The sequence below is a fragment of the Danio rerio genome, chromosome 21 (genome assembly GCF_052040795.2).
Source record: "Danio rerio strain M-AB ecotype USA chromosome 21, GRCz13ab, whole genome shotgun sequence".
Classification (NCBI taxonomy): Eukaryota; Metazoa; Chordata; class Actinopteri; order Cypriniformes; family Danionidae; genus Danio; species Danio rerio.
Window position 1 is genome coordinate 30,277,235 of NC_141041.1, and position 26,116 is coordinate 30,303,350.

At 34.3% G+C, this 26,116-nt stretch overlaps 2 long non-coding RNA genes across 2 annotated transcripts in view; both read right to left on the bottom strand.

The window, feature by feature from the left end:
* Positions 1 to 26,116, bottom strand: part of LOC147838848 (uncharacterized) — a 161,620-nt gene that overhangs the window by 103,545 nt on the left and 31,959 nt on the right. The window lies entirely within an intron of this gene.
* LOC147838851 (uncharacterized) lies at positions 14,920 to 20,096 on the bottom strand. Its single transcript, XR_015520501.1, has 3 exons — positions 16,751 to 20,096; positions 15,696 to 16,282; positions 14,920 to 15,659 (listed from the first exon to the last, which is right to left on the bottom strand). It is a non-coding gene; the product is annotated as an uncharacterized LOC147838851 (long non-coding RNA).

Below are 26,116 nucleotides of genomic sequence, written 5' to 3' on the forward strand. Positions count from 1 at the left end.
TTAATGTTTTGTACTCATCCTCTATTGTTCCAAACCTGTTTGAGCTTCTTTCTTGTGCTGAATAAAAAAGCAGATCTTTTAAAAATTGGCAGCCACCCAGCTAAAATTTTAGGTTCTAAAAACATTCTGTTATTGTTGCCATTAAGATAAATAACATTATTTTTTAAATGTACTTTAAACGAACATTCAAAACGACCAGTTTTTTTTTTTTTTTTATGCAATGTATTCACATTATTTTTGGCTAAAATAGTTTGAAGTTGTTTTTTTTATGTTAATAACATTATTTAAACCATTTTCATAACATTTTAGTTTTATTCTATATTAATGTTCTCAGAACTTTATTATTTTATTTAAATAGAACATTCCATCCACAAAATATCAATGTTCTAAAAACATTTTTCAGTAACACTTTATAATTACACACTATGAATCATCTATTAAGCATTAGCAAATAAGCAGTTTATAAATACTGATACAAATGCTCCATTCTTGACTTAAAAGCACATTTATAATGTGCTTAATCATTGTATTTTCATACTTTAATACTTATTAATTGTTCATTACTAAATTCACTATTTACAAATCACTTATTTTTAAGAGTAGTCGGTGGCTTTTAGAATCATTCAAAATGAGTTAGTAAATGATTATTAAACTATTCAAATGAACATTTATGTCTGATTCTTCAGGCCTATACTGATAGTTAATTTGTATGTTAATAAATGTTTCATTAACTTCATGCAGTTTTGTGACCTATTCTAAAGTGAGGATGAACATTAAATGTTTGCAATCTTGCAAACTTTAATCATTGCCAAATAACATGAGTGTCAAAATAAAATTAGAAATAAATATCATTAAATAAAATTGGATAAAACAACAACAACATATTAATTTAACAATATATTATGATACAACAATTTAAAGTTATTTAGCACAGTTTAAACAGTACAGTACATTTGATTGTACTGTTGATTGATTGATAAGATTGCACAGATTTATTTTTCATGTAAAACAGTTTTATTTGTGTATCTCCAAATGAATAGAAATAAATATTTTAATTTCCTTTTTTTCTGTTTAAAATATAACTGAACTTTCTATTGTCATTGATAAGGGATTTATAAAGAATAAACAGTCCTCAATTTAGGTCACAAAACTGAATATTGTTGACTTAATTAAGCATATATTTATATACAAATCAACTATTAATATATACCTGAACAATAAGTTATATAATGTTAATTTAAATAGTTTATTGATCATTTACTTATGCATTCTGAAAGATCTTAAAATAGCACCAATTATTCTTAAATAGGTTTGTAAATAATCCAATACTTAAGTAATGAAAAAAAGTATCATTAAAGTATGAAATAACAATCATTAAGCACATTATAAATGTGCTTATAAGTCAAGAATACAGCATTTGAAGCTGTATTTAGAAACTGCTTACTAGCGTCTATTAATGTAGAGTTAATGCTTAGCACATAATGAATGAACTAATTGCTAATGCTTAATAAATGATTCATAATGTGTAGTTATTATAAATTCTCACCCATTTTAGCAACATTACACAAAGGTTTCAAAAACCTTATTTTAATAACTTTAAGTGCAAACATTTACACAACTTTTAAGAAGCCTTATGGAATGTTCCCTTTAAGCCATGCATTAACTTCCATCATATTTGTTTTCCTTCAATGGAAGTCAATAGCTTCTGGTTTACAACATTCTTCAAAATGTCTTCTTTTATTTGCTATTAAAATTTAGAATGATTTGAAGCACTCAAGGGGGAAGAAATGTAACATTTTGGTAAACTATCCCTTCAATACATTGGCAAGAAATGCACAATTTGAATATGCTCTGCCCTACAGAGATATTATTGCCACAGACGTCCCTGGAAACCTAAAGCAATGTATGGAATGGCCAAGTTGACACTTCTTTGATCAAGCCAACAAAGAAAATAATGTTTTTAGCTCAGTCATGAGGATGATACGGACGGTTTACAACAGCAAGGCAGTAAACACCAGACTAACTTAATCCCATGACATCACTCTTTGGCTTTCCCAGCTGCAGACAGTTAAATTTTTCATGTTTATAAGCCACTTATTGTGTTTCTGCGTTGAATTCTGTCCAGAAAGTCAGTCATGCTCTATTTACTGAGCGATATGAACAGCGGTAGCTCTGTGATCGTCTGCTCTACCTCAGGGCCACATGCTGCCCTTGTACAGCTTCTGTTCACCAGCCGCCAGCCTCGAATGTGATAGTGGGCTCCTTCTCTGAGGACCAGAGCCCTGCAACATCTGCAAATGTCTCCGCACTGGAGAACTCAGGTGTCAGAGTATTTAACATTTCTGCTCTGGGCTGAGTGAGGTAAGATAGCTGCGATAAAACCTGCAGCAAACTCTTGCTGTCCCTGGTGAAATCACAGACAGTCGTTTCCAGGTCACATTCTTGCCTGCTGGGTTTGGTTCATTGCACATTTTAGTGAGGGAAATGGGTAGGATAATTATAAAAGCATAAGTGTTGGACTAAAAAGATGAGGATTGCCTGAGTTGAATTTTCACTTGAGTGGAAACAGTAATCTTTACTGGAGATCATTTGAAATGCATGCGACACCTCATAGCAAGTGTGGGCAATTCATTTTCCCAAGGGGCCACATTAGACTCTGGGGTGGTTTTAGAGGGCCAGACCAATACAGTTAATTGTTTAAAAAAAATAAAAAATAAAAAAATAATAATAACAATAATAATAATAAACATTCTGTGAAATTACTAAATAAACATTTATAAAAAGTATACAGTTTAAAAAAAAGAATAAATTTTACACAAAACGTATCTTAAAGACCAGCATCACAATATCAGCTTCATATAAATGCCATGGGGTTGTTAGTTTGATTGCTTCACCTTAGTTAATTCTTATTTATTTATTTATTTATTTATTCATTCATTCATTCATTTATTTATTTATAATTTTTTGGCGGCCCAGTAGTTATCACTGTTGCCTCACAGCAAGAATGTGACTGTGGGCCCATCCGCTACACCACTGGCCAGTCAATATTTCTGTGTGGAGTTTACATCTCCCTGTGCTCGTGTGAGTTCCCCGGTTTCCTCCCACCATCCCACCATAAATGGGCTCTTAGTCAGCAGGATAGCTCCACAGCAGTCCCCAATTTGTCGTTAGCCATAAACACCAGGGGAGTTCTTGATATCTACCTGAGCTCAAACTCCCCTCTCGCCCTGCAAACGAGAGGGATCCCCGGGCTCAAGGATCTTATGAGTTCAGGACTCTCTCCTAGGACAGCATGCCAAAGACACTTTAAAATCAATCATCAGCTAAGTGTGAACTCTTGAAAGAAGATATGTAGAAGAAAGCTAAACCATTGACTTTTTACAGTAAGAATAATATTACTATGAATGTCAATGGTTACAAAATTTCTTCAAAATATCATCTTTTGTGTTCAAATAGATTTTGACAAGTGAAGGGTGAATAAATGATGACAGAATTATCATTTCGGGTAAACTATCTTTTCAATAGCAAAAATAACATTTGTCAATTAAACTGATCATTTTTTACTGACACACTACACCAAAAAACAGAAATAATTGCCTAAAAACCATTCTTGTTGGTGAAAAAACTAGTGGTCTTTAACTTCCACACACTGCATGAGCTATCCATAATCCATATATTTGAGTGATGCATACTCCAGCAAGCAGATAATGAAACGCTAGGATACGGAGCCCTAACTGCTTCTTTCCTATATCATCACCATTTCTTGGCCCACACTGTAATAAAACCAAGCAATCCTAATAACACTGCAGAGACATTATATATCTAGTTGATGCACACATAACAGAGCATAAAATAGACAGCCATAATGGGAGCAGCGCCAACATCTATGATCAGAAAGTCCCACTGGGATCTATTTCTCGGTCTTGAACTGTGTTCGTAAAGACACCGTGCGGTTGCTGCACACGCAAGACATGCATGACTTGATGAGGAGGAAGCACAAGGACAATCACTGTCATGGGTTATAGCTACTCTACTGGGGCTGATGCCCTACAAATGACCTTAAAACAATGAAAAGACAGAAAGGGTTCACCACAAACATCAGATTCATGCTCAAATGCTCAATGCTCAAACACTGCCACAAAACACGCCGCTGAAGTTATTCTCAGAAAAGCATGGCATGCTTGTCAAAAGCATGTCATCAGAAACATGTCATATACGTGATATGAGTGCTTAATCTACATTGTCATTTGACATTTCAAAAAAAAAAACTCTTTCAGTAGAGTCGTAGCCACTATTCAAGCATGCCACTCCAGATTTACTACTAGTGCAGATTTTTAGTAGAGTCTGTTTTAACCTTTTTATTTATATTTTTTTCAACAAGTTAGTTTGACATTAAAGTAGAATCTTATAATAAGGGCTGCACAATAATGACAATATATTGTTTCAGCATCGATATCGCAATGTGCACATCTACAATACTCACATCACAAGATTTGCCATGTTGAATCTTAATTTTATTTGACCAGGAGGATTTGAGGGATAGAAGGATTTGTAAAGTCACTGCTACCATAATAGAGTAAAGGTTTATCATTTGCATCTGTTTTCAAGGCCTCTGACTGAGCGCATTTCAAGAGAGTTTTGAACACTTGGGCACAAAAAAGCATGATGTTTGGAGGTGTAACAAAGATATTTAGAATTTTTATCTTGTATCTATCTCAAATATCTACATTTCAAAGTGAAAATAAGATTATAAGATCTACTCCATTGCCAGATCATTTAGCTAGACATAAAGGAAAAACTTTTGACTTATTTCTCCCGAAGGCGAAAACTAAACAATATTTTTTACTTAATCAAAGAGTTTTAGATATTTCAACTAAAAAGATACAAAGCAAAGTAAGAAAAGCATTTTTTTGCATTGTGATTATTCAATTTCTGTACCGGAATACTGTTAGACTTCTCAGAAAACTGTCAATTTGAGGTATTTAAACCATCTTGTGAAACTGTATGCTGCTTAATTTGTAAAGTCAATTATTTAAACTATATATATATATATATTATAGTTTATTTATTATTTTATCTTAACTATCTTTTATTAAACTGTTTATATATATGTAATATATATATATATATATATATATATATATATATATATATATATATACACAACAGTTCTGTCTGGTTCTCAAATCTGATTGGCTGATAGCCGTGCGATATTCTGTAATATCAGAACTTCTACAGCCTCTTTACCCTTTGTGTATTACTCCGCCCACATTCAGCCAGCAAAAAGCAGACACTACAGATCTAAAGTTCAAAAGATGCAGCTTATAAGTTGAATCAAATGAGGAAGAAAGTAGTTCCTCAAACAAAAGGGTTTTTGAAACTCTGCGTGTTTGATTTTGTTTTTATATACACAATTATGCTGTCAAACTGTTGTATAAACGCAATATCACACTCGTAGCAGTGCAATATGGCTGTATATCGGCCATTTATACCGATATACAGCCATATCACAATGCTACGAGTGTGATGTTGCTTATATATACATATATATATATAGATAGATAGATAGATAGATAGATAGATAGATAGATAGATAGATAGATAGATAGATAGATAGATAGATAGATAGATAGATAGATAGATAGATAGATAGATAGATAAATAATAATAATTATTATTATTATTACTATTATTATTACTTTAATTAACTATTAACAGTTAATTTGTTTGTAATGCTAAATTTGTTGCAACTACAATTACAACAAATTACCAGTACTTTATGGTTTAAAAACAATATTTTGGTTACTATAAATTACTGTAGTATTTATTCTGGGAAATCATCAACAAAAAAGTCATTAGAAATTTAAACAAATAAATACTATTAAATCGTTTGAGTAAAATATTAATATAGTGTTATACCTTTATAACATGTTAAAAGATTTTTATTACATATGAAGTACGTCATGTATTATAATGTATTATTGCCTATACATATTAACTTGCTATTATTTGCTTCTTTATAAATGAATCCATTATATAAATGAAATCTGTCCAATTTAAATCGTTTAGCAAGGCCATCAAATGAGTATTTGCTATATTGACTCTGTCAGATAATAATGACTGATCAGCTATTTTGACTGATAGAAAACTGTTCAGTTTATTATATTGAATGATCGCAATATTTGTGAAATAGTAAACACAAGGGATGTCACGGCTCTCAATATAATATTGAACCGTACGGTACGACCTCCACGGTTTAATCCGAGCTTGTGAATTGCGGTTTTCTTGGTTTTGCGTTTAATAATTTTATGTGCGTTTCATATCTCCCCGAATTTACTGTGTGTGCCTGTAAGTACATGAGCTGAGATAAGAAAACTCCTCCCCGCGAGTAAATATCCAATCACTATGCTCTAAAGTTAGGAGGAGCTTAACCATCATTCCACACTTTAACATGGCGAGTGGCGGTGAAGTGAGGCAACAGTACAAGGAAGTGCCGGCGAAGTAAGTCAACAGAAAGCACCGGCGTCTTTCAAATCTGCTGTTTGAGGACATTTCGGTTTTGCCGGTAAGAATAATGCCAATAAAAGAAACAACGGTGAACAAAAAATAACTGTGCAAGCATTGTTTTACACGTATAACTATGATTGCACATCTGCATTCCCATCACCCAGCAATATCACTGTCTGAAGGCAGGATAGCAGAAAAGGTAATAAAGTCCTCCAAATAGCAACAATCCCTCGCTGAATCCTTCAAGCAAACATACCCCACTGGTTCAGAGAAACACATAAAAATAACAAAGGCAGTGCGGGTGTTTATTGCTTAAGATTTGCAGCCGTTTACGGTGATGGGAGATGTGGGCTTTTGTCATTTTATAAAAGCACTCGATCCACGTTGCAGACTACAGTCTCGCATTTTTTCAGCACCGAGATAATTAAGATGGTTTATTTATGTTTACTTAAGTAAAAATATGTTTATTTGAAATGGCCAATTTATCTTTATTAACTTCACATGTATGTTTATTTTCAAAGTGTAGGATTTTATGTGTTTCCCAGTTTGCACATGGGCTACCAGCAGCAGTGAGATTTCCGTGTTCATTTTTTTATAGAATAAACAAGGAACTAGTGTACTTTTCTTGGCTTAAGTAAAAAAAAATGAGTATTGCAATAAAGCGTTTTTATTTTTTTCCTCTTAACCTCTTACTGTTCCTATTGCCTATAAAAAAATAAATAAAATAATAAATCAAAAATAAAAACGTATCAAACCATGAGAACCGAACAGAACCGAAAACCGTGTTGAGGTACAGTATGTATTGAACCGTGGGCTAACTGTATTGTTGCATAGTAAACACTATTGTTTATTGTGTATAATATTTATTAACAATATATATACAATTATATTGATGACAAGGTTCGAGAAGACGTTAATAACAATAACATCTGTAGTAACTATAAGGTTTGCCTAGATTGTGTGTGCTGGATTGTGTGTGCCTGAAACGTGTGTGGTACTGCGGTCCTGCAGCTGGATATTATTGTGTGAGGAGAAGGATCGGTAAAACCAGATCAAATTTCGAATTTCAGAGGTGCAGGATCCGGATCTGGCTAGTTTAGCCACAAATTTAGCCCTGCCAAATATTAAATCACAGAAAAATGTAATATTGCAATATCACAATTGTCCAATATCATGCAGCCCTACTTTAAATTATTATCCATTCCACATATATACAGTATATACAGTACAATCACTCATGTGCATTTTATGTTGCATACACTAAAATGATCTCAAGATCACTGCAATGTCATGAGAAATGTTATGCTACCTTATTTCAATCAAGTTAATCGGGTTTAGTTTGATATTTTTTGTTAGATTCATATACATTGATATTTATTATGATTATCTAATTAGATTAAACAAAAAAGGCAGCAAGAAATTTTTATACAGTGTGATTGTGAATTTACATTTTTAAAATATTGTAGACTTTTAGTAATAAAATTCATTAAGTGACTTATGTGTAGTTTGTCTTCATATATGCATAATGTATATAGTAAAGAATAAATATATAGGGCAAATAACTGTAGTCAACTTTAGTCATAATATAACTGTAGTCAACTTGGAGGCCTTTTTGAGTTTAATATCTGAAATTGAGGCATTGAAGAGATAGTTCACCCAAAACAAAAAATTCTGTCATCATTTACTTGTACTTAACAACCGTTACTCATCACAAAATTTTTTTAAATTCTTTGCTCAATTGATCACAAAAAAGGGTATAAAAAATGTTGGAGGCCTGTAACCACTGACATCCATGTTTGTTTTCCCTGAAATGGAATATTTTTCTAAATATCTTCTTTTATGTTCAAAAAAGGACACTCACAAAGGTATGAGGGTGAGTAAACAGTGAGTAAATTTTGGGTGAACTAGTACTTCAACAAAATTTATGAAAGGCTTTTCCTGCAAATGTCAATCAAATTGCTGAATGAAGAATGATATTTTTACATGCTAATCTATATATTTGTTTCATTTTAATGTTCAATACTAAGCCGATTCTGAAGCTCACATTAACAAAAAGAGTATTACAGTTTCTCTTCTATTGAAGCAAGCAGAATATTCTGAAAACCAGGAGAGATGACGTCCCTAAAAGCTTCTACAGCAGTTTCTCACACTTCAGATTATCTGACAACTTTTATGACAAGGCAGATATTCATCTAGAGAGAAACCTTTTAGAAAGAATCTGCAATTACTTTTCAGGTTATATGTCTGTTGTCAGATTTGAAATTCTGAACTCGCCACTGTTTTGTTGTGTTTGCAAGAGCCACGCAAACCAAAGCAGAAACTGTGACGGGGAGCTGTGGGAAATGTTTTGCTGATTTAAGCAGTACAGCGGCGTTTTGAGCATTTTTCCCTTGAGAGAGATAACAGAAAGTGAAATGAACAGCCTCTTAGGCACAACACAAACCTGGCCGTGTGACATTTCACACTTTTGCAGCTGTCATTAGGTGTAAAGAGAACAGAGTATGAAAACTTCAGTGCAGCTTAATCCGCTGAATGTATAATGAGAGATAGTGAGAGCCGCATTTGACCAATTTAAGCAACAATTTCCCTTATTTAGCTGTTTTGAGGAAACTAAAGTGATGATATTGCATTAAGTGACATATCATTAGCCAGTAAGCGGCTATAGCTGGATGAAGTGCATTGTGCTTAAGCATGCTAACAAAATCAAATCCCATTTTATTGTGTTGCAGTCAGACTTATTCTTACAGGCCTAATACTTCTCTCCATTTACAAAATATAAGATGGCATCTAAATCTACATTGTTGCAGAATGATAAAGAATATGTTTTCATATTCGATTCAATATTTAGGTTTTTCTTTTCTTTTTCAACCATCAATACAATAAAAGAATATTACAGCTTTTGTACACTAGAATGGTTCTGGTTTATGTTTTTAAAGACATATATTTTTTTCTGAACAAAAACAATGACATAATGACTTATACATTTTACAATGATGTACAGAAGACACTTCTGTAAAAAAATAATTTGGTAGAACAGTTTGTGCCCAAAAATTGTTTTAGGCATACATAGAGTATTTGATGACACACTAAAAGACTTCCAATCCACTACACTGTTTAAAAAAAGTTGACTCAACTTGACATCGTTGAGTTTACTCAACTTAAATGGAGTCAAATGCAGTATTGGGTTGAAAACGGAGTCAACTCAAAAATGTCTAATGTCAAGTTTGTTGCCTTAAAATTTTAAATTGAGTCAACTTTTTTTACAGTGTACCTTTTAATCCAGTTATTGTTTTATAAAAACATTTAACATTCACAAAAGTTATTTGAAACACTTTACTTGCATTTAGTATGATTTCTCTGGGTATAAAACACTTCTGTTAGTTATATTTTTTTTGTTGTTACTTTTTAACAGCTAAAAGTTGTATAATGGAACCTTTTCACAAGCCTGTTATGACGTGTTGAACAGTCATCAGCATCTTAAATCCTTTAAAGTTTTTAATATATATATAAATATTTTTTAACGTATGAGCATGTATGTGTACTTACGTATGTATTAGATCATCGTTTCTTCAAATAACAAAAAATAATTACCGCTTGTGCGAGGGTTTTTTAATGCAGCGTCTATGGGGCAGGACAGTAAATTTGAAGTTATTCTTTCCTCTGGCTGCCGTCATCAGTCTCACACAAAGTTTTCACAAATATGAAGACTTCCGCTACAGAGAAACCCAGAAGTGTGAAAAGGGTCTATTTGATTTTTAAAAAAAGACTACTCTATTCTGTGAATTTATATGTGCCTTATATATTTAAAATAGACTGTGTATTTTGAATATATAGAGTCATACAAGTCTAAAATCAAATGTAAAACTGATCACCAATATAGTGTCTTATAGAAAATATAACAGGTTAGAAACCACAAAGAATTTATCATGGGATCTTTTCCAATCTTTTCCTAAATAAATAACAAAGTAATTGTTGGATTTACTAAAAAAATTAAGGTAACTGGTTGCAATTTATATGGGCTGAATTAAAAAATAATTTTCCTTTGGTTTAATCCCTTATTTATCAGAGGTCACTACAGCAGAATGAACCGGCAACTAATTAAGCATATGTTTTACGCAGTGGGTGCCCTTCCAGCTGCAACCCAGCACTAGATAACACCCATACACTTTTACATTCAATTGGACAATTTAGTTTGTCCAATTCACCTATAGCGCATGTCTTTGGACTGAGGAGGAAAGCGAAGCACCTGAAGGAAACCCTCACCAACAAGGGGAGAATATGCAAACTCCACACAGAAACACAAACTGACCCAGCCGGGACTTGAACCAGTGACCTTCTTGCTGTAAGGCGACAGTGCTAACCACTGAGCCACCGCCGGAACTTAAACAAACAAATAAAATTTAATAATGTTCAAATAAATTGTTTAAATTCAGCTCATATAAATTGTTCGCAACCAGATACTTTAAAATATTTAGTAAATCCAATGAATCTTTTTTTTTTCAGTGTATCTGGTCATCAGTTAATCAAGTGAAGATTTTTTGTTCTTATCAAATCCAAAACAAGCAAGAAATAATCTATACACCAGAAGCACGAACAGATATTTCTGAAGAGAAATTAGAGAGCTTAGCTGTACTTTTGCATCATTTCATAGACTCCAGCCTCACCCAAAAGCATGCAGATGACAAATGAAATGCAACATCCTGATTGTTCCTCCTCCTTTATTTATATCTCACTGGGAACACACTATTTGAGAAGCCAGATCAAAATGGCTGCACTTAATCTATGCCTCTGAAAAAAAATGCGAGAAGCCTTTTCTGCAGCTTTTCAGCATGACTCAGTTATTTCACCGCAGTCCATTTATACCATCAAAGTTGATCCTCTCAAAGCACTGTTGGTAAGAAAAAGTCAGTGTGCAGATTTGTAGCAGGAATACTGCTGGTAAGGTACTTACAAACACATGTATAGCTCAGAATCGAGACTAAAAAGCACTTACTGTACTTGTTGTTTATTCTGAGCTGAATAAAAAAGAAACAGCACCTTCCATCCTGCTACAATTGCCAACAGAGTAATTGGCAAATTCAACAACTGTCTTTCGCAGTTCAGTATGTAATTGTCGCTGACCCTCTTGTCATCGATCTGCGAGAATGTTGATGAGAAATGTCTAGCCTCCTCTTTGTAAACCTTATGATTTAAGATTATTATAGTTAACCCAGCCATGAAAATGCAATAAAGAAGAAGAATGGAAGCTTGTAGTCGGTGCTGAAATTGCTCCTTACAACTTTAATGACTCATCCAAATATTGTCTAAACAAAATGGCTTCTACTTCTCGAACTCTCAGTAAATCTGAGAGAAATATAGTCTTCTGCACACCAACAGAGGCATTTATTTTTATTACCTTAATCACCAAATCAATACGGTGCCAAATGGCACACATTAATCTCAGCAGAAAATAATATATGGTGGTGCACGCAAATACAGAGCTCTGCAAAAGGCACAACCAGATTAAATGCACATAATGGCAGATGATTTGAAACAGATTTACAAAAAGGGTGGCACTAAACAAATATTTCTTTTCTTTAGAAACCTTTTTGTCTTAAATTAATTACACTACCACATTGGTATGGAAAAGAGGAGGAAAGCTTGTGCTTAAAATTTTCAATAAAATGTTATTTCCTAAGCAGGTGTTGAAATGAATGAATTATGCTATTAAAAATAAACTTCAAGCTTAGCAAGATGTAAAACAATTTTTTTTTATAAATGAGTGTATTGTTTACTGAAGGCATTGTCAGTTCATTCATTTTCATTCATTCATTCATTTGGGTTAAATATTTGGTGCTGTCACAAGGAAGACGCTGACAAGGGAAGTGCGGATCTAAAAACAGGGAATGGTCAAACAGGCAATGATCCCAATCAGAGGCAAACGGTTGAACAGGGAATCCAGAGTCGTGGTAAATAACAGGCGAATGGTCAATACAGGCAGGCAGCAGGCAACGTGAACAAACTAACTAACAAACAAGTCTAGGGTCAAAAACATGGCAGGACAAGGCGAGGACACCTCATCATAATATTAACTTGACAGATGAACAAGACTCAGCAATTCAATTAAATTCAATTCACCTTTATTTGTATAGCGTTTTTACAATGTAAATTGTGTCAAAGCAGCTTCACATAGAAGATCGTAGTAAATTGAAACTGTGTCGGTTCAGTTCAGTTTAGCTCAGTTCAGTGTGGTTTATAATCACTACTGAGAGTCCAAACACTGAAGAGCAAATACATTGATGCTTAGCTCTACAGATCCCAAACCATGAAAGCCAGTGGCGACAGCGGCAAGGAAAAACCTCCACCAATTGGCGAAAGTGAAGAATAAAAAAACCTCGAAAGAAACCAGGCTCAGTTGGGCACAATCATTGCTCCTATGGCCAAACGTCTTGTGCAGAGCTGCAGTTTAGGCGCCGGAGGACTCGTCTATCCCTGGAGCGTCACAGGAATCAGTCTTATGCTCTCCACTCCTCCGTGACCACCACAGCAGCTGCTCAGAATACGGCCTGTTCCAGGATTCTGGAAACCTTGGGATCATCTCATTGCTGATCTTAGATCGAATCAATGGTGCTGCATTGTCTGAGGGCCTCACAATGAGTATCCCCAGGTGGAAATAGAGAATAATTAGCGTAGCTGCTGTTCACAGTGAATATAAACGAGATGCAAATGATCGTAATGATCCTCTGGCTGTTTGTGTGCTCATCATCGGAACTTGGAACAGGTGTGTGTGTGAGTGGAGTGCATGTATGGAGTTGTAGTCTTTCAGGAATCAGTCTCACGCTTACCGCTCCTCCATGACACCACAGCATCTGCATAGGATACAGCCTGGTCCAGGATTATGAATAGCTTGGCATAATTTTTTCACCGGTCTATAACTTACTGCACTTGGTTAAAATAACTAATAGTTGGGAAGGTCCTATAATAACCTATGACTGGGTTACATATTGGCGTACTTTTAACCCAACTATTTTAACTCTGCCCTTCCAGCCGGAACACAGTACTGGGAAACACCCATACAAACACTCTCATACACTATGGCTAATTTAGTTTATTTAATTCACCTATAAAGCACCTATAAAGTCTGTGAGGGAAACTAGACCAAACCGGAGGAAACCTACACTAACATGAGGGAACATGGAAACTCCACTTAGAAATGTCAATTGACCCAGCCGGGACTCGAACCAGCGACCGTCTTGCTGTGAGTTCTTACCACTGAGCCCAATAGCCACAGAAACAAATTAAATAAAAAATTTAAAAGTCCTATATTGGTGCAGTCCTGGAGCTACAGACTCTAGCAAAGGCAAAGCATATGCTCTCCTCAGAAGTGCATCATAGCCCATCTGCAGGCATGAGGGAACATCTTTATTCAGCGTGTGCTCTCTCTGTAGCCATAGCTGCAGGGCAAGAAAAAGTAGAAAGGAAGAGTTTGGCTACGAATAGAACCCCAAAACGCTCAGCAAGTGATGGATTCATCAGAATGCTGAACAGTGACATTATTTATAAATAAATATGTAATGAGACAGAGAGTGAAAGGTAGATGAAAAAGAGAGGCATTTATTTAGCATTAATCTGACAAACGCCTATGACTCAGTCCCTGTATAAACGCAAATGTTAATGAGCAGACAGTCAGATGTTTATGCATAATTCTTTGGATAATTCTTAAATAATGCTGGGAAACATGATACTCAGGTATTTTACAATTTGCAGAGATCCTATAGTTTAAATACTGCTGTACTTAAAGCTGCCATATAATGAAAATCTGGATATACCTTGGCATACCTGATTAATAAGAGTTCAGTACATGGAAATTACATACAATGATTCTCAAACATGGTTTTCCCATTCTCATGTAGATTTAAAATGTAGTTTAAAATCTCAGTAAAAAAGCAGGCCAATCAGAACAAACCACAAAATTTAATGATTCACTTTAATATGCATGCCCAGACTGTTTGATTTGCTGTTATGTTTCCTAGTAAAATTACAGCAATTATATATTTTTCAAGGCGTTGCGGTGGCGCAGTTGGCAGTACTGTCACCTCACAGCAAGAAGGCTGTTGGTTCAGGCCTCGGCTGGGTCAGTTGTCATTTCTGTGTGGAGTTTGCATGTTCTCCTCGTTTTCGCATTGGTTTCCACTGGTTGCTCTGGTTTCCCCCACATGTCCGAAGACATGCGGTACAGGTAAATTGGGTAAGCTAAAAGTGTCCGTAGTGTATGTGTGTGAATGAGAGTGTGTGGGTGTTACCCAGTGATGGGCATCTGCTGTGTAAAACATATAATGGATAAGTTGGCAGTTCATTCCGCTGTGGTGACCCCAGATTAATAAAGGGACTAAGCCGAAAAGAAAAATCATCTAATGAATATTTTTTCCTCTATTTTTAAGTTAATCATGATTTTACACACATCATGATCGTAGGTTGCAGTATTTACCTTCACGATGGTCTGTAACTCAGCATTTAACCCGACAAAGATAAAACCGCATGTTAGATATGAGTAAACTAACAAAGTCGCATTTACACACAAATATTACTGTGAAAAATGTAGTAAAATTTCTTAAATAAAGACTTGCTGCAGACACAGCACGTAACACAGAAACTGTGTCACGCCTCTTTCACAGCGCACGTACTTGCAGAGCACAAAGCAGTGTGTGTGTGTGTGTATGCGTGTAGTGCATGAGCAAAATCAGCCAGCAGGCTTTCACATTAGTGGCATGTGTAGCACACACCTGACTTGCACAGATCCTTGTATTTCTGTTAACCTATATATATAGTTTAAGTCAGAATTATTAGCCCTCTTTGAATTTTTTTTAAAACATTTCCCAAATTATGTTTAACAGAGCAAGGAAATTTTCACAGTATGTCTGATAATATTTTTTCTTCTGGAGAAAGTCTTAATTGTTTTATTTCAGCTATAGAATAAATAAAGTTATTAATTTTTTAAACACCATTTTTAGGACAAAATTATTAGCCCCTTTAGACTACTTTTTTTTCAATAGTCTACAGCAGTGATTCTCAAAGTAGGGGTCAGGACCCCCCGAGGAGGGGGTCGCCTGGTGATTTCCAAAAATCTACTTATTTTTATTAAACCATAAGAATTACCATATTTTATCCATAACCTACTGAGGAGAAAAAAAATAGTCGTTTATAGTTACTATAGTAGCTAATAGTTAAGTAAGTGCATTATTTTAAAGACACAGCAATAGCGTTAGATGCAGCAGATTGATTTTATAACACCAGTTTAAACTTTCTGGCACATTTACAGCACTGACATACATTAAAAAAAAAACTAAGCAAAGAATAGACTTGGGTCTATTGGTGTGTGTGCGCCATTGCATGCAAGGTTTCTGTATTTATAACCACCTAAGAGGATATTGGGGGTCGCGAGTCACTGGCATTTTCATTTTGGGGGTCGCAGGCTAAAAAGTTTGGGAATCCCTGGTTTACAGAACAAACCATCGTTATACAATAGCTTGCCTAATTACCCTAACCTGCCTAGTAAATCTAATTAACTTAGTTAAGCCTTTAAATGTCACTTTAAGTTGTATAGAAGTGTCTTGAAAAATATCTAGTCAAATATTATTTACTGTCATCATAACAAAGATAAAATTAATCAGTTATTAGAGATGAGTTATTAAAACTATTATGTTTAGAAATGTGTTGAAGAAATCTTCTCTACGTTAAACAGAAATTGTGGAAAAAAATAAACAAGGGGGCTAATAATTCAGGGGGACAAATAATTCTGACTTCAACTGTATATACTGTACACAACTGAAGTCAGGGTTAAAAACCCTTGCACATTTGAAAAAAAACATGACTAAACATTTTAAAATTCATGTACTTAATGCTGAAAATATAATTTGTATTAAGTGAGAAGTACGCAGTCTCAAACTTTTGTAAGAGTCAGCTCTTTGGTTTGAACCACATTTAAACTTTGGGGATTCAAATCTAAAGAATCGAACATGATTCACATAGAATTATTCAAAGCTTACACTTAACCTCTGTATTTGTCCAGCAAATAGAATGTTTATTGTAAAGCAATCCTGTATAATATTATTACGTGGCCAACAATAACAATATAAAAACTGTATCTTTTTTTTTTAATGAGCAAGGTAGCAGTATCTGAAGCTGAGGCAATGACTTATAAAGCACACAACATACCAACACTGATCTTAAAACGAAACAAAAGTTTATTGCTACTCTATAACACAACGATCTAATTTACATAAAACAAACAAATGCACATCGATACACACATGTACAAGCAGTTTGAGGAGAGTTATGACTGGGTGGTTTCAACTTCTAGCATTTGCTAGAATGCTAAGAAGGAGAGAAACCATAAAAGCAGAGAATTTCCCTATTCTTTACTACTTCAATATAATTCACACCAGTTTCAGCGATGGATAGAAACCTTGTTTGTGTTACTTGCGTTCTGATGGAATTTTGTTTTCCTCGACTGGTCCAAAGGGAAATGCCGGCAAAGCTGATTGGATAGCATAGCAACTTCAATGACGTGCTCGAATTCTCTCATCGGTGAAGAGGGGTTTCCTTACTTTCAGGGAAGCTTGGAGTCGGTTGCTAGTAATACGGATGTTGGACGAGGCGGCGTTCGAAGTATTTTCTATGGTTTCTGTATTTATGATGGAGTTTCAAAGTTCTGATTTGTTGACCTGATGGCTTGTTGTTGAAGCGGTTGCACAATCAGATCGGAGGTTGAGCCGGCAGCAAGTGAAGGTCGCGGTTGTTCCGTGATATAACGAGGCTTCCGGCAAGGCGATGTAACAGCCACGGCACGAGAAGAGCAACGTCCAGCCAGCAACGACTGGCAAAGATGACTTGCAAAAGACGACAACAAAATTTCTTTGTTCAAAGTTTTATAGGCTTTGGTGTAGGCTGGGCCTACACAATGATTTGTCTAATCAGAGAAGCTACAGGGTGCGGTTGTTTTGAGTGCAGAGCCTCTTTTATAGTTTTAAGGTGTAGAGTTAATTAGCAGGCAGTTGTGATTGCGACTGGCAAGTCATCCTGTGGATAACCTTTTGCTGGGTGCCTGTGGATTGCTTTGAAAATGAAATCAAAGCTCAGACATGTAGGCACCAACCAATCTTTTAAAGATAATATGGTCTGTGACTTGTTTGGTTCTGGAAGGATCCGTGGACTCCCTACACTTTGTAAACACACCTCACACAAACACCTTCAAATATATTAAAGAAAAGCAAACCTTATATTTTGAGAGGTGAAGGGGGAGACGAACCGTGGCACCTCAGAGTATGATGGATTTCTGAAAAATAGCACTAAATTGGACTCCCTCATTCCAAATTACAACAAAATGTCCTTCCAATTGCTCGTAATCTGGAGGTCAGGCTCCGGTGGCTCTGGTAATTGGGTACATGCGATTTAGGGCAGCGTGAGGCTAAGCAATTCAGAACCTCACTTCATCTGCTTCCATTCACATCTGTCCAACAGGGCAAGCACTACGAAACCACAGCACTCAAACACCATGTAGAATATGCAAGATAAAAATATGTAGGTTTGAAGTAGTTTTAAAATGTGGTTTTAATTTGCTACATTTCATATGATAAGAATTACACATGCACCTATGTGACATCTTCTGAATAAGTAATAACTTTCAAGCTAAAAATGACTAGATCTCCAAACATTTAATGATATTTCAAGGCCGGTTGTAATTTTAATTGTGTCAGACATCAAGTATCAGGCTTCTGGTTTCTTTGCAAAACAGCCTCTCTTGCTGCTTGATGCAAACATGTATTTCTTGTTGTTTTGTAAATTGCAGTCAGGATTATTAAATGTTCTGTTTCGTAGCAAAAATAGTTTTACTTTTTATTACACTTTGTTGTTCTTCTACCTATTCCTAAAATAGAAACCCACACCCTAATGAAAATTAACAGTGGAAACATGATTTGTATGTTTTTTTTTATTTATAGTGAGGGTTTGCAATATACCCAGCAGACACACGTCATCATAAGACGCTAGTATTCAGTTAGATTGAGGCTGTGGTGTCGGGTGACCAAAATTCAATGTTGTGTTGGAAAGAGACCAAAATCCAACGTCGAGTCAACATCTTTAACCAATATAATATTGATGTCAAATACTGATATTTATTCAACCAAAATCCAACAACTGATAGATGTCATAGTGGTAATGTCCACACGTCAAGCTGTAACGTCATTAGACATTTGGTTATATTAGGTTGCGTTGGAAAGTGACCATAATCCAACGTTGAGTTCTACAGCAACACAATTTTCACTTCCCACCCAAAATGCTACATCCCCACAACATTGCATACAGAGTTAATCTGACATAGTGTTGACGTCCTGTGTCTGCTCTGTAGTGGTTACCATATTAGAACTCCTGTGAATTTTCTGATGCTCTACTGCATAATGAATCTGAAATATATATACATGCTGCAACAAAATGTGGTTTTATGAATGTGAGTACTATGAATGCATTTCAGATGTACTGTATCACTTTACTGCATATCATCCTGGTTGTGGCCTTATGACCCACCAGTTTTGTCACTTTACTTCCATTATCAGACTATTTGCCTCAAGGGATTATGAAGTGTCAATTGGATGCACACTTTAGATTATAGCTGAATGGAATGGGTCATCCTGGTAATTCTTGCTTAATGTTACAGTGCTCAGCATATATTAGTACACCCCTCACAAATCTATCTTTTAAACTTATATTTTAATAGGAAGCTATATAATATTATATTTGTGCATATAAATTAGATTAGTCAGTGCTGAAACCAAATCTGGGGCTGTGAAAACATGGAGCTAATAATTAAGAAATAGTACAGTGAATAGGCCAAAAAAAGAATAGGCCAAAACAATCTGAATTTGAATTTTGTCAATTTGAATTATTGACAATTGTAATTTATAAATTAATTTTCTTTTCGGCTTAGTCCCTTTATAAATCCAGGGTCGCCCAGCGGAATAAATCGCCAACTCATCCAGCACGTTTTTACGCAGCGGATGTTCTTCCAGCCTCAACCCATCTCTAGGAAAAATGTAATTTAATAAATCTGATTTTTTTGTATGCTGTTAAAATAGTTTTTAATTTCTTATTTTGAATTTGAATTTCATAACTTGAATATTGAACATCTGAAATCTAAGACAATTGAATTTTTCAAGGCTGAATTTTTTATAGGTTAATTTTCAGACTTACGATTTTTTGTGTTCTGTTTTCATAGACTGCAGATATCCAGTTTTTAAAAATATTTTCAAGTATTCAAGATGAAGAAATTCAGAACATCAAATTTAATATCCTAAAATTCAAAACCAGAAATTCAGATTGTGAAATTTTTAGTTCAGCAGAAAGGTCTGGAAAAAGGTAAAAATAGGTGCTTTTTTAATCTACATATAGCCTAATGTAAAATTAAACCTATTTGTATTTTAATAGCAGGGAAACAAATGCATGGATGTTGTAGCTTCAGGATCCCTGCAGGGAGTTGAAAGCTATAAACACATTTATTAAACCAGCCTCAAAGTTCTGAGTGTCCTCGCATGTGCAGAAAGAATGTTCAGCTTTAAGTATGGGGAAGGCTGCTTTCAGTTTTGGTCACATAAAACAAACATTATGTTGAAAACTCATCAGGTGGCTTTTCCTGTACTCTATTCACAACAATATAGACTTTTAACGTCTCTCAAGTTGTTACTTTTTAAAACAAAGTGTTAGGCATTTAACAAATGAGGTTAACAACGAATCTGAATGAACAATTTAGTGACAAAGATAGAGATTTAGCCCCACCTATTGGACATTTTAGTTTTAATGTATTTTAGCCATAAATAATGTCATATTTTGAAATATATGGATAAATCTGATCATTCAAATAAAAAAGAATGTAAGGTTAAATATGACATCCTAGATGTGATTGTGAATAGATAATATTTAAAAGAGGCAGCATTTCAGTGTTGATAATGGCTTTGGGAATACATCGATAAAATTTTACTTAAAATACTATACTATATGGTATGCTGTACTGCAGAATATTGTAACAAATAGGAAAAAAATTCTGATTTATTAAATTACAACTGTCAATAATTCAAATTAACGCAATCCAAATTCAGATTGTTTTGGCATATTATTAGCTCCATAACAAATTAACTTACGAAAACGGACCAAAAACTAGTTCACCCAAATTTATATGTTATAGAAAAATATTAAATACAAATTTTAAAAAGAGAAAAATCAAGATAAGCAAAAAAATTTAAATTTTATTTGAAAATGTGTAGGTGTTTTTTTGCAACATTTGCAATTGAATTTAAGAGTATTTTCTTTCAATTTCTAAATATGTTTGGTGATTGAAATATTATTTTAATAAATAAATCTGTTTAATTAATTTGTTTTGTTTAAATACACCAAAATACATTGCCTGAATTTACTGAAAAACTGATAAAAAAAATATTAATTTTCAAAATGGGGGGCACTGTATTTGAATACTGTAGATTCAAACATCTTTACAATGTTTATTCTCTCACTAGAGCGCAACAAGCATTTTTATGAGTTTACAAGAAGTCTAATCGATGTCTAAACACAAAAGTCTTGGCTAAAAACAGAGGCAACACTTTAGGTCACAATTTAAGGTATTAACAAACAATCACCTAACACCAAGAGCTTAATTAACTACTAATTATCTGTTTAATAATATCATAGTTTAGATCATACTTTATAACTACTAATAAACAGTTAATATCTTAATAACAGGCATGTAATAGGCAATTATTTATAAGGATGAACTTTGACCTAAACTAAAGTGTTACCAGAACAGAGCATTTTAAATAGAATGAATTACTACATATGAAGTCTAATGTAGATGATTAGTTTAGTTCTGAATGGTAACACTTTAGTTTAGGTCACAATTCATCTTTATAACTACTAGCTTAATAAACTACTAATTATCTGTTTAGACTATAATAAATAGAAAGAAATGAATTACTACACATGAAGTTTGACTAATCTTGATGATTAGTTTAGTTTTGGACTGTTGTTAGATGATGATTATTAGATTTTCCCTTGTTTTAAGCCAAATCATCGATGTGTGGAAGTCTTGGATTTGTCTAGTTGAAGGCTTTGCAAATTTGGATGCACATAGACATGTTAAGTCCTTCAACAAGCTGCAATCATTGCCATGCATTCCTTGGCAGTGCGTTTTTAAATGCAAATTCTCAGCGAAGTTGACTGAGTTGAATGATGTGCCGCTGCTTTATCACACACCTGTCAACATGTTTCACAATATGATATGAGGTCTATATTTCACACACCCACACTTCTTCCTGTCATTTTTCAAAGGAATTGCCTTCTTTGTGAGATTATAGTTCATTGTGGAAGTCAGATGAAAAATGCGGAGCGGTAGGTGGCAAGACGTTCACAAGTGACACTTTGGGATGATAGATTTTTGGATGGGGGGTTAAAGATTGGTTTTAGCAGTCAGAATTTCCGCCTTTTCCCTTTGTCTCCTCTCGAAGGACCCTGATGCTATAACCAGTGATTATGCATATCACACAAAAACGCAGCTGAAAGGTATTGAGCGATGGGCTGTTATGTTTCTTCATCGCCGTCCCTGCAGGGCCTCCCAGAGAGCTGTGACGCTGAGTCATTTTGATTTGATAATAACAGCCATAGATTCTTTACCAAGTGGGCGTCCTTATTGTGAGTCACACATTTGTGCTTTTGAATGCTTTTGTTTTATCTTTCTTTAAGAATTCTGGCCTTTTCCTGCCACCTTTCAAGTCAGCTGCTTATAAATAAGTAAAACTGAAAGGCACAGTGAGCGACTTCCTGGAAAAGAAGTTGCCTCGTATCTGAAGATCTAAGTTAATCCAATTCAATCTATCCAGACCCAACAAGGAATTATACAATGGTAATGTTTGTGTTGTTATTCAGTGGAAAATGGGAAATCATGTGAACTCAGAGGAGATTTGAATAGGATATTAAGCTCTCTCTCTCTCTCTCTCTCTCTCTCTCTCTCTCAGTCTCTCTCTCAGTCTCAGTCTCTGAACATATTTGCCAACAGATCTCTTGGGGAGGCTCCTTTGGGGACACAAAGGTAAAACTCTGGGGACCTTGTGCATCTGATGTTGACACACACCATTCCTAAGGGTATTTTCTTAGAACAGATGTTACTGTGTAAGTGGATTAGCCAAAGACAGCTGGACCTTATGTAGCTGACCGCAAAATACACCATCAAAACAAACACGGGGCAAAGAGTTAGAAAATAAATTGTAGATAAGCAACTTTAATTGTCTACTTTATTTATGTAACTGAATGTAGGGCTGACAAGAAAGTGCAGCTCCAAATGCAGGTTTATTCAACATAGAATGGTCAGGCAAGCAACAGTCAACACAGGGGCAAACAGATGTATACAGGCAAATCCAGGGTCGTGGTCATACAACAGGTGGAAGCTCAAAAGGCAGGCAGCAGACAACGTAAATAAACTCACAGGCTCATTCTGAAAACATAATCCTATATACATTTCTGGAGACAGCAAATTATTTAGCCAGAGGTACGTACAGCTGCATTTAATTTTTTAAACGACCGCTACGGGGGGGGGTATGAGGCAATTCCTTTTCGCGCTTACCAGCTGACCGCTTCCATTTGTCCCATTAGCTCGCCATGTACGTCGGTGAATTTGAGACACACAGAGGAGTTTACCTCGATGATGGGGTACGAGTCCAGTACAGAACGCTTCCAGAAAGCAGGTAATCCAAAAAATGAAATGAACAAGTAAATAACAAGGTGAGAATGTGGTAAAATCTGAAAATGTGGTAAAAAAAATCAGATGTGGGTTTTTCTTTTTCTGGATTGCTTTTGAAAATTGTTTGTTAGGTTTAGGAATGTGGGTGGGTGGGTCAATCGATAGAATTGATTAGGTTTAGTGAAGGAGGAGGATGGGTCAGTCGATTGGTCGGTCGGTCAGTTAGTCAGTCAGTAAAACAGTCATTCAACAGCGGCCTCTGGTGGAGGCACGAATGGCAAGAGAAATTTGAGATCTCAAAAAGTATACACAGCAGCCTCTCGTAGATTTGCGAAAACCAAAACTGCAAAAAACGTACCTTCTAGGACAGATTTCGCGGTCTCCAGAAATGTATATAGAGGTACGTTTTCTGAAATGAGCCTAGGTTGAAATAAACAAAAGCAACAAGGCAAGGGTCTAGCATGACAAGGCTATGCAAGGCAAACGTTTCAATGTTTACTAACATATAAACAAGACTCAGCAGTAATGCGTGTGTATGTGTGCTGTTTAATAAGTCCATAACGATCCTCCAGCTGTGTGTGTGTGTATGTAATTAATGGAAACCAGGACAGGTGCGTGTGAGCGGTGCATGACTGGATATGTAGTCCAAATGACAGTGGATTAGTAGTTCTACAGCGATCTGCACGTTTACTGGCGATCTACAAGGATTACATCGCTGGTAATTGTGAATTTTTTATATTGCAAAAAAATCTGCATTTGACAATTGTGCTCAAATGACTCTGGTATTAAAGGGCTTTTCAAAAGTGTAAAGTTTCAGTTTACCCTTGAAGAAGAATTCAGTGAAGATTATCCTAAAAATAGGTAGACTATCCCACAATTTGGGGCAGACAATGGCAAACAGTCTCCCTTTCTCTTTAATTATAATCTGGGAACCCTGAACAATTTCTGGCATGATGAAGCATCTAGTAGGTATGTTAACAGTTACAAGTTCAGATAAATAAGGTGTCAAATAGGGCTAAACAAAATATTCCTTCAGCATCTATATCGCAATGTGCGAGACCACAATAGTCACATCCCAGGGATCTGCAATGTGGTTGAGATTATAGTTGATGATTTGATTCAACTATAGTTGATGAGTTGATGATTAATTTGGATTCGTTTCAGATTTTAACCTTAGAGTGAAAGTTCATTATTTGCATGTGCTTTTGAGAAAAGATTTTGAAACAAATTTAAGCCATTTGGGCACAATAAATAAAATATTTGAAGTTTAAAGGTTAATTGTACATTATATAATTATTTATTCAATTAAAATTATATTATTATATATTATTTTTTATTATATATTTATTGCATATGTATGTATATATATATATATATATATATATATATATATATATATATATATATATATATATATATATGATTATTATTATTATTATTATTATTATAACTATTGTTACTATTATTATTATTATTGCTATTATTATTATTATTATTATTATTATTACTAATACTGTTACTATTATTATTATTATTATTCATATAATTATTATTATTACTATTATTTCATCATTATTATTACTATTATTATTATTATTAATACTATTATAACTATTATTTTATTATTTCTATTAATATTATTATTATTATTATTATTATTACTATTATTATTATTACTATTATTATTACTATTACTATTATTATTATTATCATACAGTGATTATTTAATTTTTGCTTCTGAATACTGTTTGACTCCCCAGAAAATGATAAATCATTGTTTATTTGCATCTTTTCTGTTAACTTTGCTTGTCATTTTTATTATATTTTATGCAGATATACTCCTCTACAGAATCATTCTAATCGATCTAAAAGTATGAACTCTTTACAAGCTGTTTAAGTCATCTGCTGAAATTGCATAAATGTTGCAGTGAATGAAAATATTGCAATTTAATTTATTATCCAATGTCTTGCAGCTCTAGTGTCAGACCATATAATACTTTAAAAACAAAGAGTAAAATTTGTAATTCCTTAAACTTTTTACATCATCTTGATTTAGTCTCATTTACATGAAGATCGCTCTTGTTTTACAACTATTTGTCAGAAAGAGCAAACTTACCACTACATCTAAACCAACAACCTGTTTGTTCATACTAACTAAATTATTAAAAGCATTACCTGTAGCAAGAGTGCATCTTCTCATTATTATTAACTTATCTCTAAATCACATCCGAAAACTTTCTCATTAAGAACTTAGATCTTATTGCAATATCAAACAACAAACCCAATTCAAAACTTCAATTCATGATTTAAATAATAGAAGTTCTCTCTACTCAGTTACTCTCTTTCTTACAGGTGATTGATTTCAGTAAAGAGTTTCAGTCATGTTTCAGACTCCATCAAGCGAAACTACACTACTTAAAATTACAAATGACTTGCTTTTATCTTCAGACAAAGGCTGCATCTCACTACTAGCTTTGTTTGATCTTTGTGCTGCGTTCAACACTATAGTTCATAATAGTCTCCTTCTGAGATTGCTAAAAACTATTCTATTGTTCAGGGACAAGAATTTAGGTAGTTAAGATCATACCTGTGAAGATCAGCACAATTTTGTTAAAGGCCATTCATGCATGGTACTGTATGTATCTGTTTTAGGCCTTCTGCTATCTATTTTCAATATTTCTTTTGTTACACAGATGAAGCTAAATATTTCTTCAATTTCAAATAAAAATTCTAAATTAAAATAAGTTAACTGAGTGTGTCGATATATTAGTTTACCAGTAAATTTCTTCAGTTAGAAAAAAAAACATATGGCCAATAACCCATAAACCAAATAATACAGCTTCCAACAGAACAATG